Source organism: Quercus suber, unplaced genomic scaffold (genome assembly GCF_002906115.3).
Source record: "Quercus suber isolate HL8 unplaced genomic scaffold, Cork oak 2.0 scaffold_1125, whole genome shotgun sequence".
Taxonomy (NCBI): Eukaryota; Viridiplantae; Streptophyta; class Magnoliopsida; order Fagales; family Fagaceae; genus Quercus; species Quercus suber.
In genome coordinates this window covers 63,467-80,533 of record NW_027070529.1, presented here as the reverse complement: position 1 = coordinate 80,533, position 17,067 = coordinate 63,467, and the positions used below count along the sequence as shown (strand labels likewise).

Here is a 17,067-nt window from a genome sequence, read left to right as displayed (position 1 = left end):
TGTTTTTACCTTAGGTATATAAAGAAAAACCCTAGCCACATTTTAGAGTTGCTCCAGTTGAGTTGTTGCTCATACTTTGCTGTTTTGCGTAAATCTCTTGTGAGATCTAAAGGAGCTTTCCTTTACACAAACCTTAGGGTTTTCAAGGTAAAGATTACTTCAACATCTTGATGATTAACTCGGTTGCTACCATAGAAGCTTAAAGATTATCAAGCGTGGGTGCTTGTAGCTAATTGGAGAATCTAAGAAAGAAGGAGTCTGTGGATTCGGAGCTTGCACGTGGTCGTGTCAATAAGTTCTACTGGTGGGTAGCATTAGGAAGTCAAGCGGGGAGCTTGTAAGTCCTTTTGTATGAACTTCGATTCTTTCGCATAGTGGATTTAGGTTTACGTTGAGGATAGCTAGGTCAAATCCTCCCCAGGTTTTTACCGTGTGGTTTCCTGGGTGATCATATCATTATGTCTTTTATATTTCCGTTACTTTATACTTTTGATATGATTGTTTGTTTGTGATAACCTAGAATTGCTGAAATTGACTAAGTTGATCACTTGGCTAATTAACTAGGTTAATCTGGTTGTTTTAAAGGGTCTAAAACCGTTCACACTTTTCTTTTATTATCAGGCAAATACATTTCATTATACATATCATACACGTTACAAGAAAATTTATGATGAAAGGGTTATAGACAAATTTGCACACCCCCACAAAAGTCCACAACAAAAACACAAATAAAAAAATTAGATTTAAATAGTGCTTTTATTGCATAGTTATTTTATCAAACAACAGCAAAAATTCCATTACTACAAGTAATTTTATCTAACATGGATATTCACATTTTCTTCTTTTAAGGCACAATCTTATAAGCTTTCATTTTATCTATCCAAGTAATCATCGAATCCTTGGAGTTCCTAAACCCCAAGAATCCATGCTTCTTACTCTTATTCATACTATCCACGTAATCCCCTCCCTTCAGTATTACATCCACAAACCACCAAACTCCAACTTCCTCCAACTTTGTAGGTTGCAACTGATTCTCTCTCACAATCTTGTCCCACACTGAACCTTTATCTTTCATCGACTCTACCAAGCTAACTTTCTCACCCTCCACAAACCCATAATTCTCAATCCCAAATTGCTCGGCCAACACCTTCCAAAGATGCTTCCACTTAAACACATCCCCATTGTTACAATTAAATGCTTCATTCCTCGCATTAGGATCTACCACAGCCCAAATTTGTTGCTCAGCAATAAGATCAGCATCCGAAGCCACATAATAATACTCCCAAGCCTCTTTGCTTCCAGGGAATTTCAAAGTAAGCCCCTCGTGCTTACATATAGCCGCATACACACAAAGTGTGCCAATTATATTCATCAAACTATAAGGTGAAAACCCAAATATGGTAGTCGGCCTATGGACTGACCAAGTCAAACCTTCTTTATTCTTAACTTCCTCAAACAAAATATCTTCCTGAGTGTAATAAAAATTGGGCACATTCAAACGTGGCATGTCTTCCATAAAAGGTGGGCTATGATATTCAATTTTGCCAAAGGTTTCGAAGGGTCCTACATAGTGTTTGGCACCTGTTTGTAGACATATGTGTTTGAGATTTGGCGCATGATGGATCACCGCACGTAGCACATTACGGAACATTGTACCGTTGGTTTCACAGTTTTGGGCCTCAACGGGCCGACTAGCCCACGTGACATGGAAGATGTGTGTGACATCAGTGAGTTGGGAAAGTTTGGTTTGGTTTCTTTTGGGTCAGAGACATCGCATTGGATGTACTCAACTGGGTGGTCTTTGTTCCAATTTGGGCAGGGACGACGTGCCACACCATAGACTTTCCAAGGCCCACCTGGGAATCAGAGAGTCGCAAGATTTCAGCTAAGCTGTTGCCCACAATGCCAGTCACGCCAATCACTAAGCCTACACTTTGGTAGCCTCGTGGTGCTTCAAAATCTTCCTCATATTTCTTCTGTAAAATTCATAGAGAAAGAGTTAGCATATGTGTTGGTGCACAAGATTCATAATAGCAAAGTCTTGGTGTGTATAGAAAGAGTGAGGGAGTTTATACCTTTGCAGCGCCAACAGATCTAGCCCACCACCAGCTCATTCTGAAATTACTGTAAGTAAGAGGCTTGTAGATGTAAGCTTAACTTTTTATTTAGCCAAAGAAAAATAAATATTCTAATCTGATTTGTGTACTGGCTATCTGCTTCAACTTATATAGAACATAAAAGAAAATTCCAGAATTAGAAAGAAGACAGTCAACATAAATGACATGAGCCATGACATACTGTACTAGGCCCAGCGTCGGAGCTATGGTTGGACGGGAGAGGGTGGGGGGAGATTTATAAAAAAAAAAAAAATTAGTATATATGTGTACGTTTGGACTTTGGATTGCGTTTTGCGCGTCCAAACGTCCAGCGTTTCCCTAGTTTTTTTTTGGAGAAGCGCTTCATCACGTGAGTTTTGTCTGTCATGGAAAACTTACACTGAGGTGGGGTTTGAATTTGCGTTTGTGCGTTTGCACCTTTTTTAATGCTTATAAACAGTAATCAATACTGCACTTTTTTTTTTAGTGCTTATAAACGGTAACCGGTACTGTATATGCACGTGATTACTGTGCAAAAGACAAAATTATTGTTTATGCACTATTTATGTATTATTTCTAAGACCCGCAACTACTTTATTAATAAAAAAATTAAAATGGAGTCACACAGTACTATTCACACATTTAAAAATTATTTTTCTACATATGACCTTGAAAGCAAAATTTACACTGAAATTGCACTATTTAGTGAGTTTGTGCACTATTTACGAAACTCACACAACCTCTAAAACTTTCATTAAAAGCGGGTCTTACAATATTATTTATACATTTAAAATTATTTTGCTATAGTATTTTCAATTTTCAACAAAATAAACGGTATCCAAACACGCCTATACTTATTTTACTATTTTAATTTTGCTACTATTCCTGAGCCCACTGTACTTTTTGGTACTATTCGTAAGTCTTACTGTACTATTTTAACTAACTTTTGCTTTTATTTACAGTATTTTCAGCAAAAATTTTCAGTTTCAACAAAATAAGTGAATCCTAAACAGATCCTATATAGTGTCTGTTTGAATGGCTTATTTTTTGCCAGTTTATTTTACTATTCAACTTATTTTTGTTACTATTTCAGCTAACTTTTACCTTTATTTACAATATTTTAATAAAAAGTTTTCAGTTTCATCAAAATAAACGGATTTCAAATATACTCTTAATATATTACTTTTTGCAAATTTATTTCAATAAAATTTTAATTTGCTCACCTTAACAATATTATTAATATTTTTAAAAGTTATAAAAGAAATTAGCCCAACAGCAAAACGCCAAACACCACCCCTAAAACAAACACATGAAAAAAAAAATAAAAAAAATTTCATCAAAGCCAATTCTAATGAGCAAAGAGATCTAACTAGCTTAGGAATAGTCGAACACCCAAATTACGGCAAGACACGCATTAAAAAAAAGGGGGGGGGGGATTTCTAAGCAAGCAAGAACAATGAAAAAAAGAAAACCTAACTTACGGCGGCAGAAGACCTAAAACCTAGGAGGAGTTGAGCTGCGGCAGAACAGCAGATAGCAGTGTAGCAGAAATAGACCAGCACCACGCCTAATGCCACCACCAATCCACCACAGCACAGCCCAAACTTGGTAAATATATCAAATCTCTCTTTATTTTTTTGGATTAGAATATTTTATCCCTCTCGTATCTGAATCTCTAGTGATTGTTGATTAACTTAGATTTGATCATACGTGTTGCGAAGACGATTGAAAGGGAGGTAGAGATGAAAGAGCTCCACACTCAACATCCAAAAATAGAAAAGAGAGAGAGAGTCTCGTGACTAGTATCTTTCTCTTTCTCTCTTAAATAAAGCTAAAAGGTTTTTTTTTTTTTTTTTAAATAATAGTGGTGAGTTTGAGTCCCGTGTGACTAACAGTGTAACACTTCACCCAAGGACCATGGCCATGTGCTGTGCATCTGATCGTGTTTTTTAAAAAGTTAAAGAGATTATTTTTTTTAAATAATTAAAGAGAGTATTTGCAATTTTAAAATTTATTGGTCAGTCACCTTGGCATCAATAGTGCAATAGTGCAAACTGTGGAGATGCTCAATAGTGCAAACTGTCCTAATAGAAGTTATGTTACTTTCCTGTGTGGTTGCAGGTCTCTCATGGCCAAGTTCAGGCAGGTATGGGTGGGGCATGTGTTTAGAGAGGAGAATAAATGCGTTAACTTTTTGGCTAAGAGGGATTGTTCCATGATGAAAAATTCTGTTGTGTTTGATACCTTTTCCTCTGATGATTTAAATGTTTTGCTTGATGCTAATATGAATGGGCTGTATTATTATAGGTGTGTTGCCAATACTTTGGCCTTTGTGACCAGTTTGTTATTGCTGTTTGTTGTTTTATATATGCACCTGATTAACCAAAAAAAAAAAAAATTATTGGTCAGTTGCTTGTGAGTATAGTGCTTGCCTATAATGGTGAGTCAAAAGTCGTGTGTGACTATTCACCTTAGGGCTGTCCAGATTGATTCAGTAACCCAACCCACCCGAAAAACCGACTGGAAACGACCCGAATCCGGCCGACCTGACTGCTCGGGCGAGTCGGCGGCGGATCTTCACCACCAGAAACCGATTCCAGCGGGTCGGTTTCGGTTTTCCTCCCCTAAAACCCGAAAAACCTGAACCGACTGAATGTTTCCAGATCTCGGCGAAAAATTTCCAGAATCCGACTATAATTTTCTAGAATCCGGCGAAAAATCTCAGATTCCGGCAATATTTCCCTTAGATCCGGTGAGATTTCACCAGATCCGGCGAAAATCTCACCGTATTTGATGAGATTTTAGCCGGATCTGGTGAAATCTCACCGGATCTAAGGGAAATATCGCTGGAATCTGAGAATTTTTGCCGGATTCTGGAAAATTATCGCCAGATTCTGGAAATTTATCGCCGAAATCTGGGTTTCTTCGTCGGATCTGTGTTTTTTTTACCGTTTTCTCGCTATCTTCTATGATCTAGGACTCTAACCAACCCGCCCACCACCCGTTGATGGTCTGAATCAACCGATTCGATAACTCCAGCGAGTTGGCGGCGGGTGCATTTTTTTCCCACCCGATTCTGGCGGGTCGGTTCCGGGTTAGGCACAAACCCAGCCCGGACCGACTCGTGGACAGCCCTAATTCACCTTTACTTATCAAAAAAAAAAAAAAGTCGTGTGTGACTAACAGTGTAACACCTCACCCATGGACCATGGCCGTGTGCTGTGCATCTGATTGTGTTTTTTAAAAAGTAAAAGAGATTTTTTTTTTTTTTTAAATAATTAAAGAGATTATTTGCAACTTAAAATTTATTGGACAGTTACTGAGTGCTTGTGTGTATAGTGCTTGTCGAGAGTGGTGTGTTAGAGTCCTGTGTGACTAACAGTGTAACACCTCACCCATGGACCATGGCCATGTGCTGTGCATTTGATTGTGTCTTTTAAAAAGTTAAAGAGATTTTTTTTTTTAATAATTAAAGAGATTATTTGCAATTTTAAAATTTATTGGTCAGTTATTGAGTGCTTGTGTGTATAGTGCTTGTCTATTATGTATAATGATTTATATATTATTAACCATATAATGATTTCAAAATTTTTTTAAAAATATAGTTTTACTTTCATAAATAATTGCATTGTAATATCTTAAATAATAATAATTTTGTGTATTTTTTTATTATTGATGGTTTATTAATACTAAATAAATGTTTATTTGAAGTTTTATAAATATTTTAATTTTTTGTTTATACTTTTAAACCCTAACTCCAAGTCTTAACTTCCTACCTAACTAGGCCTAACCTGACTGCATAGAAGACCAGCAAGTAGAAGTGAATGGATGAACTTGGAACATGTTAAAGTCAAATCTGGCCAAGATTTCCCTTAAACACAATGGGGATTGGGTTCAAAATGTGGACATATTCTGGACATGCAACACAGAGGCAGCCAAGCAAGTGTCTGTATTGCTTTTGGTTTGCACAACCTTATTAAAAATGAAAACTGTGGGGCCCATAGGCCTGATAGCCTCGGCCCATCATGTAGCAGGCCCAAGGCCCATGCCGAGGAGTACAAGCTATTTTGGACTAAAGAGGGGGAAAGCCTATTTTCCCAATCCACGCCGAGGACTACCTTATCCTCGGCCTGACAAAGGTGATTTTGGGGAGAGGCTAACCCCAAAGTAAGCTGTCACTCTCGCATTTAATGCACTCAACTAACCCCCCTGGCCGCATTAATGGGGAGGTAACCCCTTGGCAGGATAACGTTGATTAGAGTGAACCACTTGAGTACCGATAAGGCCTCTGATTAGGGAACGTGCAGCAGAGTTTTGAGGGGCTATTGTGGGGCCCATAGGCCTGATAGCCTCGGCCCATCATGTAGCAGGCCCAAGGCCCATGTCGAGGAGTACAAGCTATTTTGGACTAAAGAGGGGGAAAGCCTATTTTCCCAATCCACGCCGAGGACTACCTTATCCTCGGCCTGACAAAGGTGATTTTGGGGAGAAGCTAACCCCAAAGTAAGCTGTCACTCTCGCATTTAATGCACTCAACTAACCCCCCTGGCCGCATTAATGGGGAGGTAACCCCTTGGCAGGATAACATTGATTAGAGTGAACCACTTGAGTACCGATAAGGCCTCTGATGGGACGGACGACCAGAAGAAAGGCAAATAGATGATCAACAGATGGAAGCAGGAGATAGGAAGATGAAAACTATAAAAGAAAAGCTAGTAAAGCAAAAGGAGAGGGGGAGAAAAGAAAGAACATTAAGGCCTCCTCGGCCTGTGGCCGAGGAGCATCCCCCCATTTGGAAAGAAACTCTTAGCATTTTTTTTATAAGAAAAGTTCATGCATGGTGATCGACGGCTAGCACCTAGACCTGTCAACCCACTCTCTATAAATTTATTATTTGGGCTTATTGGGCTAAGGACCCATCACTCAGGGTCAATCCAAATTGAGTCCCTACAAAAACCTTTCCAATATTGCGTCAAGTTATTTAGGGTATAGTTAGGGAACAATTTATTTAGCTAAAATTAGAATTGCTGAAGGTATTAAAAAAAAAAGATTAAAAGTTAGCTGAATAGTATAATGAGACTCATAAATAGTACCAAAAAGTGTAATTAAACTCATAAATAATACCAAAAAATGCAATTAAACTCATGAATATTACCGAAAAGAAACTAAAAACTAAATAAGCTGAAGGAAATAAGCTTATTCCAAACTCATCATCAGTGTCAAGTTTGAAATGTAGAAATATCAAAACTTATTAGAGCATGTTTGATAGATTGTAATAGATGCTGTAATGTAATAGTTATTCCTATGGTTTAGTTATTCTTTAATTTGGTTATGGTTTTATTACAAGGAATAATCATTCCTTATGAATAGCTATTCTTCAAAATAAGGAATAATTATTCCTCTTTAAAAGGTTGTATTAGTTATTCTTTAGTAAATGTAATAATTTCAAAACTTAATATATTTTCAAATAAACAAACTTTCCATATATATCTAACAATTATTAAAAAAAAATTATAAAAAAAATATCACATATCTCTCTTAAATTTAAAAATAACAATTTTTAAGGAGATATAATTGTATAAATAAGAAATTTCTTAAAATAAATTTTAATTTTCATTCTAATGTTATAACTCACAACCAAACTAATGTATAGGTTTAGTTATTACATTACAACACATTTTATTTCTAGTAATAAAAATTACCATTCCTGTTGTAATCCCCATTCAGTGTACCAAACTTACTCTTAGTTTAAATAGTATGTAAAACAAAGGTAATATATGTTTGAACAACTCTTTTCTTTTCCTATTAATTAGGCAAATACATTTTACCGAACATATCATACATTTCATAGAAAATTCATATTGTAAGAGCATCTGTATCAGCTGTTGCAAAAATTATGCCATTTTGCCACATCAAAAGCCTACTTTATTATTTTATCACATCATTTTACAACATCCCATTTATTAGATGTTTTATCATTTAGTTTTATACATTAAAATAATATTTACTACACATTAAAATAATATATTATCATCTCCCCCATTATCATCAACAACAGCAACAACATCAACGACACAACCACTAGCCACCAATATCCACTGTCGCAACAACACCTCTACCGCAAACCAACCACCACAATTACTTACCAATATCAAATCAACCCAAATTGCAGCCAAAAAAAAAAAAAAAACCCACAACTAGAGAGAGGTAGAGTGAAAGGTGGACAGAGAGGAAAGGGAAGAGGGTGAGATCAACAGCGGCCTCGGGGTGAGATCACCTGCCAAACCCAAACCTATCACTAGCTATACCCACTTTCAAGCTCACACCATGTCAAACCCATCTACCACCATCAATGAACCCAAGAGAGAGGCAATCTTAGTCATTCACCACCATGGCAAACCCAACAAATCAAGATAATTAGTCATCATCATCATACAACTGTGAACCCACAACCCAATAAATCAAGCTAAAGAGTGAGATCAAAAATCAGAAGCGCCTCAACCCCATTCGCCAACTTCTCCGCTCCGTTCTGCAAATCCGCCGCTGCCGCTGATTTGGACAAAGTCACGGCTACCTTTCCTCCTAAAAAAAAAAAAAAAAAAAAAACCCACAACTAGAGAGAGGTAGAGTGAAAGGTGGACAGAGAGGAAAGGGAAGAGGGTGAGATCAACAGCGGCCTCGGGGTGAGATCACCTGCCAAACCCAAACCTATCACTAGCTATACCCACTTTCAAGCTCACACCATGTCAAACCCATCTACCACCATCAATGAACCCAAGAGAGAGGCAATCTTAGTCATTCACCACCATGGCAAACCCAACAAATCAAGATAATTAGTCATCATCATCATACAACTGTGAACCCACAACCCAATAAATCAAGCTAAAGAGTGAGATCAAAAATCAGAAGCGCCTCAACCCCATTCGCCAACTTCTCCGCTCCGTTCTGCAAATCCGCCGCTGCCGCTGATTTGGACAAAGTCACGGCTACCTTTCCTCCTCTCTTGGCCACCGCCACTGCCTTCTTTTGCACCGTAGATGGGCTTCTTGCTCGCATCCGATTGTGAGAAGAGGAAGAACGGGTTGGGAACTTGGGAGAGAGACAGATTCTGAAAAGAGAGAGAGAGAGAGAGAGAGAAAAAATCAAATAAAGAATTGAGAGATATGAGAGAGAAAGAGGAATAAAAAAAAGAATAAATCCATATGCCACACTCGTTCCGTACCGTGGCAAATTTGTGACTCTACTGTAGCATGTTGCAAAAAATATAAGATATGGCACATCTGATAAATAGGGTCAAATGGTGTTTGGTGTGTCAAATATGCCAAATATTTAGCATTTGGTACATATGGCACATCTGATACGGATGCTCTAAGGGTCAGCTATTGTACACATCCAAAAAAGTACACAACAAAAACACAATGACAAAAAGGATTAAAAGAACATTCCATTGCCAACAAGACGATCGTATCTAACATTTATTCACATTTCGCTTAGGCCTGGCCTAGGGCCCTTGACCATAGAAAGCTCCCAAATGTTTTGGGGATATATTATTTTCAAACTAAATATTATTTAAGGAATATTTAAATAAATAAATAAATAAGACATATTTAAAGTTCTTGGCATATTGTCTCAAGTTTCAAATTGTATTGAGCTAAGCCGGCCCTGTTTCAAGGCACAATCTTGTAAATCTTTATCTTATCTATCCAAGCAATCAATGATCTTTCAGAGTTTCTAAACTCCAAGGATCCATACTCCTTACTCTCATTCATACTATCAACAAAATCTCCTATCAAATGCATCAAATCCACAAACCACCACACACCAACGTCCTCCAATTTAGTAGGTTGTAGCTAATTCTCTCTCACAATCTCATCTCACACTGGACCTTTATCCTTCATCAACTCCACCAAGCTAACTTTCTCACCCTCCTCAAATCCATAATTCTCAATCCCAAATTTGTTAGCCAACACTTTCCAATGATGCCTCCACTTGAATACATCCCCGTTGTTACAATTAAAAGCTTCATTTCTTGCTTTAGGATCGACCACAACCCAAATTTGTTGCTCAGCAATAAGATTAGCATCTGAAGCCATAGAGTAATTCTCCTAAGCCTCTTTGCTCCAAAGGAACTTCAAAGGAATCCCCTCATGCTTACATATAGCCGCATACATACAAAGTGTACCAATTATATTCATCAAACTACAAGGTGAAAACCCAAATATAGTATTAGCCTTATGGACCGACCAAGTTAACCCCTCTTTATTCTTAACTTCCTCTAATAAAATATCTTCTTGAGTGTAATAAAAATTGGGCACGTTCAAATGTGATATGTCCTTAGTAAAAGGTGGGATATAGGGTTTGATTTTGCCAAAGGATTCGAATGGTCCAAAGTAGTGTTTGGCACCTATTAGGAGACAGATGTGTTTGAGGTTCGGTGCGTGGGAAATCACTGCCAGTAGAAAATTGCGGAACATGGTACAGTTGGTTTCACAGTTTTGGGCCTCAGTGGGCCGATTAGCCCATGTGACATAGAAGATGCGGGTCACATCGGTGAGTTTGGAAAGCTTGGTTTGAGTTTCATTAGGGTCAGTGAAATCGCATTGGATGTACTAAATTGGGTAGTCTTTATTCCAATTTGGGCATGGTCGATGTGCCACACCATAGACTTTCCAAGGCCACCTGGGTTATTTGAGAGTGGTAAGATTTCAGATAGGTTGTTGCCCGCAATGCTAGTCACACCAATCACTAAGCCTACACTTTGGGAGCTTCATGGTGCTTTATAATCTTCATCATATTTCTCCTGTAAAATTCATAATGAAAGAATTAGATAAGAATTAGAATGATATTTTGCTGTTGTAAAGTTGTTACCATAATCTGATAATCAGCTCATTATTTTCAGTTGGATTAACATAGGAGAAGTATGTGGCTATATAGAAGGAATTGGGTGTCGGCTTGTTCTTAGTATTTTTTTTTTTTGGTAGTTTATTTGCTAAGTATGAGATAAATCATCTAATTTTCTTCTTCAAATCAATTGATGAGTAAAACAAAAATAATTAGGTAGCTATTTATTCAAAATTCTAAATAAGTTTAAACTTTCGAGGTGATCAAATTAAACCCTATAATTATAAAAATTAAAGTTAAATCCTATGGTTAGTTTCGAGGAAAAAAAAAACTGCTAATGGATTAATGGAACTATTGTTGGTCCTTTTTCGTTTTCTTAATCCTTGTACAAAATTCATTATAGCATACGTGTTCGCATGTATAGAAAGAGTAAGGGAATTTATACCTTTGCAGCACCAATAAACTTAGCCAACTACCAGTTGATTCTAAACTACTGTAGATAAAGAAAGAAATGGATGAAGAAATGGGGTATTGGGAACTATAATAAGAGGCTTATAGATAGAATCATAGAAGCTTAATTTTTAGCAAAATAAAAACACTGAAGATATTTGAATTTGTTTTGCTTACTAGCTTTCTGGTTCAACTTTCCTTTTTTGATAATCTGGTTCGACTTTATTTATACAGAACATGAAAGAAAATTCCAAAATCCAAAAGAAGACAGTCTAGATATAGATGGCATGAGCCATAACACGTATTCACAGCCTGGTTCAACTTTTTTTTTTTTTTTTTGGTGGTAAATTGGAATATCATTAAAACACAAAACTAAAAGGAAAAAAGCATATTAGGGCACAGCCTGTTAGAAAACAAGCCTTGACAGTTTGCCTCAAAACATCCAACCAGGTCCACAAGTGGACATGAATAAATAACGAAGTCCAGAGATTGGTTTAGACCTATACTAGTTAATTTATCCTCGCACTTGTTAGCTTCATGATAGATGTGCCTGATGCAGAGACGAGGAATCCGCTTAGGCAATTGCCTGCAATCATCAAACAAGGGGGAAATCACTGAATTAGCATAGGATGGGTTTTTAAAGGCATCAACCAACGCCTTAGCATCAAGTTCAACAATAACATCACCTAGGTTCATCTAGTTGCATAGCATAAGCCCATCACGCAAAGCCCAGACCTTTGCCATAAAACTATTTGTGACTCCTATCCTTCTAGAAAAGCCAATAACCCAATTTCCTGGATTGTCTCTAATCAATCCACCTCCCCCTGCCACACCCAATGCTTTGCTAGCAACACCGTCCGTGTTAAGTTTCAACCTTCCCCTTTCAGGCACTTCCCATCTGACCTGCTTCATAGACATCCTTTTGCAATTAATCGAGTGGTAAACGCAATGAATGAATTCCGTAGCTTGCATGACTATCTGCTTAACTAAAGATGGGTTGAGTCTCTTATTATTGAACACGGCTTGGTTACGTTGCTTCCAGATTGACCAAATGGCAATTGGGAAAAGAATGTTCCAGGGAATGCCTTTAGGATTATGAGTGGACTTCGAAATAGCATTAGACTTCAACCAGCTTTTCAAATCTTGGTCAAAGAAGGCATTGTTAGTTCTTTGCATTCTAAGTTGCTACCAGATGGGTTGAATAGTGCGACAATCACGTAAGGCATGTGCAATTGTTTCTGCCTCCGAATGACAAAGGGGGCAAGTATTATCAATAGGGATACCTCTTCTAGCCAAACACTCCTTCACCCCAGTACTATTGTGCATGCATCTCCATATGAACATGTAATTTCTAGGCGGCGTGTGGAGTCTCCAAATCCATGATCTCGAGAATAACTCTGTGTTTCTTGGATTCGAGGCTAGAAGATATGCACTCTTCATGTCAAAACCACCCTTGGCCGAATGTTTCCAAGCCATTCTATCCCCATTCCTATCAACTAGAGGAGTAGGCACTGCTTGTATCACCTCTTTGATCTCAGGAGGAAAATCAAAGGGAATGGCTGCCCAATTCCAGCCAAAAGGACCTGTAGCATCATTGATGGTGAGATTTGAGGCTTCTTAGGTAAGAGGCCCTTAAATCATGGACCTAATGGGCCCGAGGTCTAACCAGCAGTCATTCCAAAAGCTCAAAGGGCTATTATGCCCCGGGATCCACCTAATTCCTTATCTGAATATATCTTCTCCTTTCTTCAATCCTTTCCAAGTGGATGAGCTTGGAAGCCTAGCTGTATTTCTAGAATTAATTCTTTGTTGAGTACAATATTTAAACTTAAGAACTTTGGCCCACATAGAATTCTTTTCCAGATGGAATCTCCAATTGAACTTCGCAAGGAGGGCCGTGTCTCTACCTTTGGCTGATTGAAGAGCCAATCCTCCTACATCCTTGGGTTTGGTAACAACATCCTAATTAACCCAATGCATTTTCTTGATGTGGTCATTGGACCCCCATAGAAAGTTCCTATTAACACGGTCAATACCATCAAGAATTTTGTTGGGGAGGAGAGCGTTCTGCATAACATAGCTAGGGATAGCGAAGGAGAAGGCCTGAACAAGTACCATTTTGCCCGCCATTGATAGCAGATTCACCTTCCAACAAGCGAGTTTTTTCTTCACTCAGTCTAGGACGAAGTCAAAATCATGCTTACCTAGGTTGGTTGTTGAATCAAAGCCAAGTAAGTTTGTCAGGTTATACTTGAGGTCAGAATCTACATTTGGTGAGAAGAAGACGCGGGTTTTAGAGGCACTAACTTTCTGCCCCGACTTAGCACAAAAATCCTAGAGCACGTCATTAATAGCATTGCAATTTTCTGTATCAGCATTGGCAATAAGGACCAAATAATCTGCAAAAAAACAGATGTAAGAAAGTCGGGCCGCTCCTTGAGGCTTTAATAGGATTCCACAATCTGGCAGTACATTTCTCTTCAATTAAATACCCCAAATACTCCATGCACATGAAAAAGAGGTAAGGGAAAAGGGAGTCCGCTTGTCTAATACCTCTTGAGGGGGAAAAGGATTCAAGGCAGTCCCCCATTAAAAAGGACAGCTGTCAAAACTGATGTCACATAGCTCATGATGAGCTCAATAAGCTTTTGGGGGACGTTGAATTTAATTAGCATCTCTCTAATAAAGCTTCATTCAATCCTGTCATACGCCTTCTCTAAGTCGACCTTGATAGCCATGGCACCTCTACTCCCTTTCATTCTGCCTATGGTGTGAACTAACTCTTGCACAATGATGGCGTTGTCTGCCCCTCTCCTTCTTGGCATAAAGGTAGCTTGGGATGAAGAGATAAGCGAGTCCAAATGAGGCATGAGTCAGGCAACAATGATCTTGGAAATGATCTTGTAGACGGAGTTACATAGGCTAATAGGTCTATAATTCCCGATAGATTCCAACCCTTGGATTTTAGGAATGAGAACTATATGAGTCTTATTAAGGTATTCTGGGACCTTCCTTATAAGAAAAGCTTTTCCGATTTCCTCCCTCACTGAATCCCTTACAAGCAGCCAAAACCTCTGGAAAAACCCCGTATGAAGCCCGTTGGGGCCCGGAGCTTTATAGGGCTGTATGGACCAAAGTGCTTCCTTAATTTCCTCGAGGGTAATCATCACATCTAAAGTAAGCTTAGCTTCTTCCGAGAGCTGCACCTGCCAATGGTCAATTAGAAAAGGGGTCCAGGACACCTCTGTTTGAGAGGTGGTGTATAAAGCAATAAACCCCTTTCTAAAATGCTCCATGACTTCACTTTCCTCTATTAACCACTCCCCATTTTCATCCTTAACTGATGCAATATGATTCCTCTTTCTTCTCGCAAGAGTGGATATGTGGTAGAAAGAGGTGTTGCGGTCCCCTTGTATCATCCAGTTCAACTTGGACTTTAGCATCCATAAATCCCACTCTTGATCCAGAATTTCTTCAAGATCTTTTTGCAACTGAACTTCCAAGTTAATAAGGAAGGTGTTAGGGTTGTTAAATAGTGCTTTTTGGGCCCCATAGATCCTGACCATAACTCTTTTCTTCTTATGAAGGATGTTGCCAAAGTGGCATCTATTCCACATAGTAGACTCCTTTGAAAACCCCTCTATGGCTTCAGCTAAGCTCCGGCTTCTACCCCAAGCCTTAGAGACAACATTGGGAAAGGATATATCTGACAGCCAAAACTCTTGAAATCTGAACGGCCTAGTGAGGTGCACAGCTCTGACCAGACTGGCTTTTAAAAGGATCGGACAATGGTCCGAAAGGCATCTGGGCAAGTGGGTAACCTTAGCGTTCGGATAAAGAGCACACCACTCCGGGTTCATAAAAACTCTATCAATTCTTTCCAGTTTGAGATTGTTGATATCCCTTTTATTTGTCCAGGTATACCTAGGTCCAGAGAACCCCAAATTAACCATACTACATCTATCAAGACACTCTTTGAAAGCAAGAGAAGCCTAATACTGACTCATCTGCCTCCAAATTTATCTTCATCAATAAGGGCTTGTTAAAATCCCCTGACATGATCCATGGCATTCATTGTAATTCTACAACCTTGGTTAGATTTTCCCATAATATACATCTCTCTTCACTCCTAGGACTAACATAGATAGCATAGAGTAGCCAAGTAAAATTTGAAGAGCGTACCTTAACTTCGACATGAATCTCTTGCTCAGTCTTTGCTAGTGCCTTCACTTCCACCTTGTTAGAGTTCCAAAACAACCAAAGCCCTCCGGCATGCCTAATAGTATTTGTATGTAAAGCTCTGTTGAACGGTAGACAATCAGTAATCTCCTTTACCCTACTGCCACCCAATCTAGTCTCCATGACTATCATAATCGTTGGGTCATAATTATGCACAAGATCATGAATGTGACCCTAAAAGGTAGGCTTCAAGGCTCCTTTACAATTCCAAGAAATAATATTCATGGTGAGTTGATGGAATAGGGTGGCATTCATCATACGGCGGAAGTAGCTCCGCTTCCATCCTCAGAATCCATCCGGTCTTCTTCAGCATACTGGATTTCTGTCCCTTCCCTGTAAACAGTGTCACACTTTGTTCCACTACTCCCATCTCCAGAACCCGAGCAAATGCGAGTGGATTGAAGTTTATCTCGCATAGGATTGGGCATATTACCTTCCTTACCTCCTCTGGCGATGGCTCGTTCGTTGGAGGTAGCCACCACGGGTTTGGGATCAGCCCCTACACTGAATCCAAGAGAGGCACAATGACCCATCTAGGCGTTAGGCGAAGCTGTGAACTCAAAGGTTACGTCAGCGGTTTAGCTAGTTTCATTAAGGATAGAGTGAGCGAGCTTTGGTGGGGTAAACGAGAGGTGTGTGAGAATTCCTTTCAGTTTACGACCAGCAGCGCTGGTGGTGATAGGGGAGAGATTCAGATTTCTAGCAAAAGCTTTCTTACCTTTCACCGAGTGTGGGATGGTTTTCCTCAGAAGGGTTAATGGTCTTGAGTTAGACCCGTGGGCCTTAGAGCAGTCAAGGTGCCTAAGCTCACCTATCAATGAGGCTTCCTTGTGTAGGCTTGAAATCAATTTCTCATCAAAACCTTGGTCTCGGCCCAATCCCCCGAATCTAGCCTTGACCCCTACTTTGTGTAAAAACCCTCCACGTGACTCATTCTAGTGTAGCGAGGGACCACCAATGGACACATTAATCCCATCCATATTTTTAGGAATGTAATGGGGTGAAGAATTCCAGGTTAATGCACCTAAACCCTCCTTAGTCTGACCTGGCCTTGGTACTTTATGCTAGTTTTTTTTTCCTGCGCACTACCATCCAAGGACTGGACTATCCTTCTTCATGTTCTACCTTACTCACACTATGTGTGACCTTGCTGGCCATTGTACGACTATCGTCATGCATTTCGTGCGTGCCCTCTGGTTGTCCCTACTGTTCTTGCTAACCTTCCTCCACCATGGATGGTGGTTCTGTGCCTTTCGGATAGTGAATGGGCAACTTTCAACTTTATGTCCGACTCTACCACAGGAAAAACACGACCCTATGGATAGGGGTGTCAATTTGGGTTAGCGTGTCGGGTTCGTGTCGTGTCGAGGTAGGGGTATTCAACTAAATGACTCAACCCTAACCTGACTCATTTAATAATCGTGTCATGATCTTTCAACCC

General features: G+C 39.1%; 2 pseudogenes; both read right to left on the bottom strand.

Moving 5' to 3' along the window:
- Positions 1-729: 729 nt before the first annotated feature.
- On the bottom strand, positions 730-2,305 carry LOC112016527 (3-oxo-Delta(4,5)-steroid 5-beta-reductase-like; annotated as a pseudogene).
- Positions 2,306-9,763: 7,458 nt separating this feature from the next.
- LOC112016518 (3-oxo-Delta(4,5)-steroid 5-beta-reductase-like) lies at positions 9,764-12,305 on the bottom strand (annotated as a pseudogene).
- Between the last annotated feature and the right edge of the window lie 4,762 nt (positions 12,306-17,067).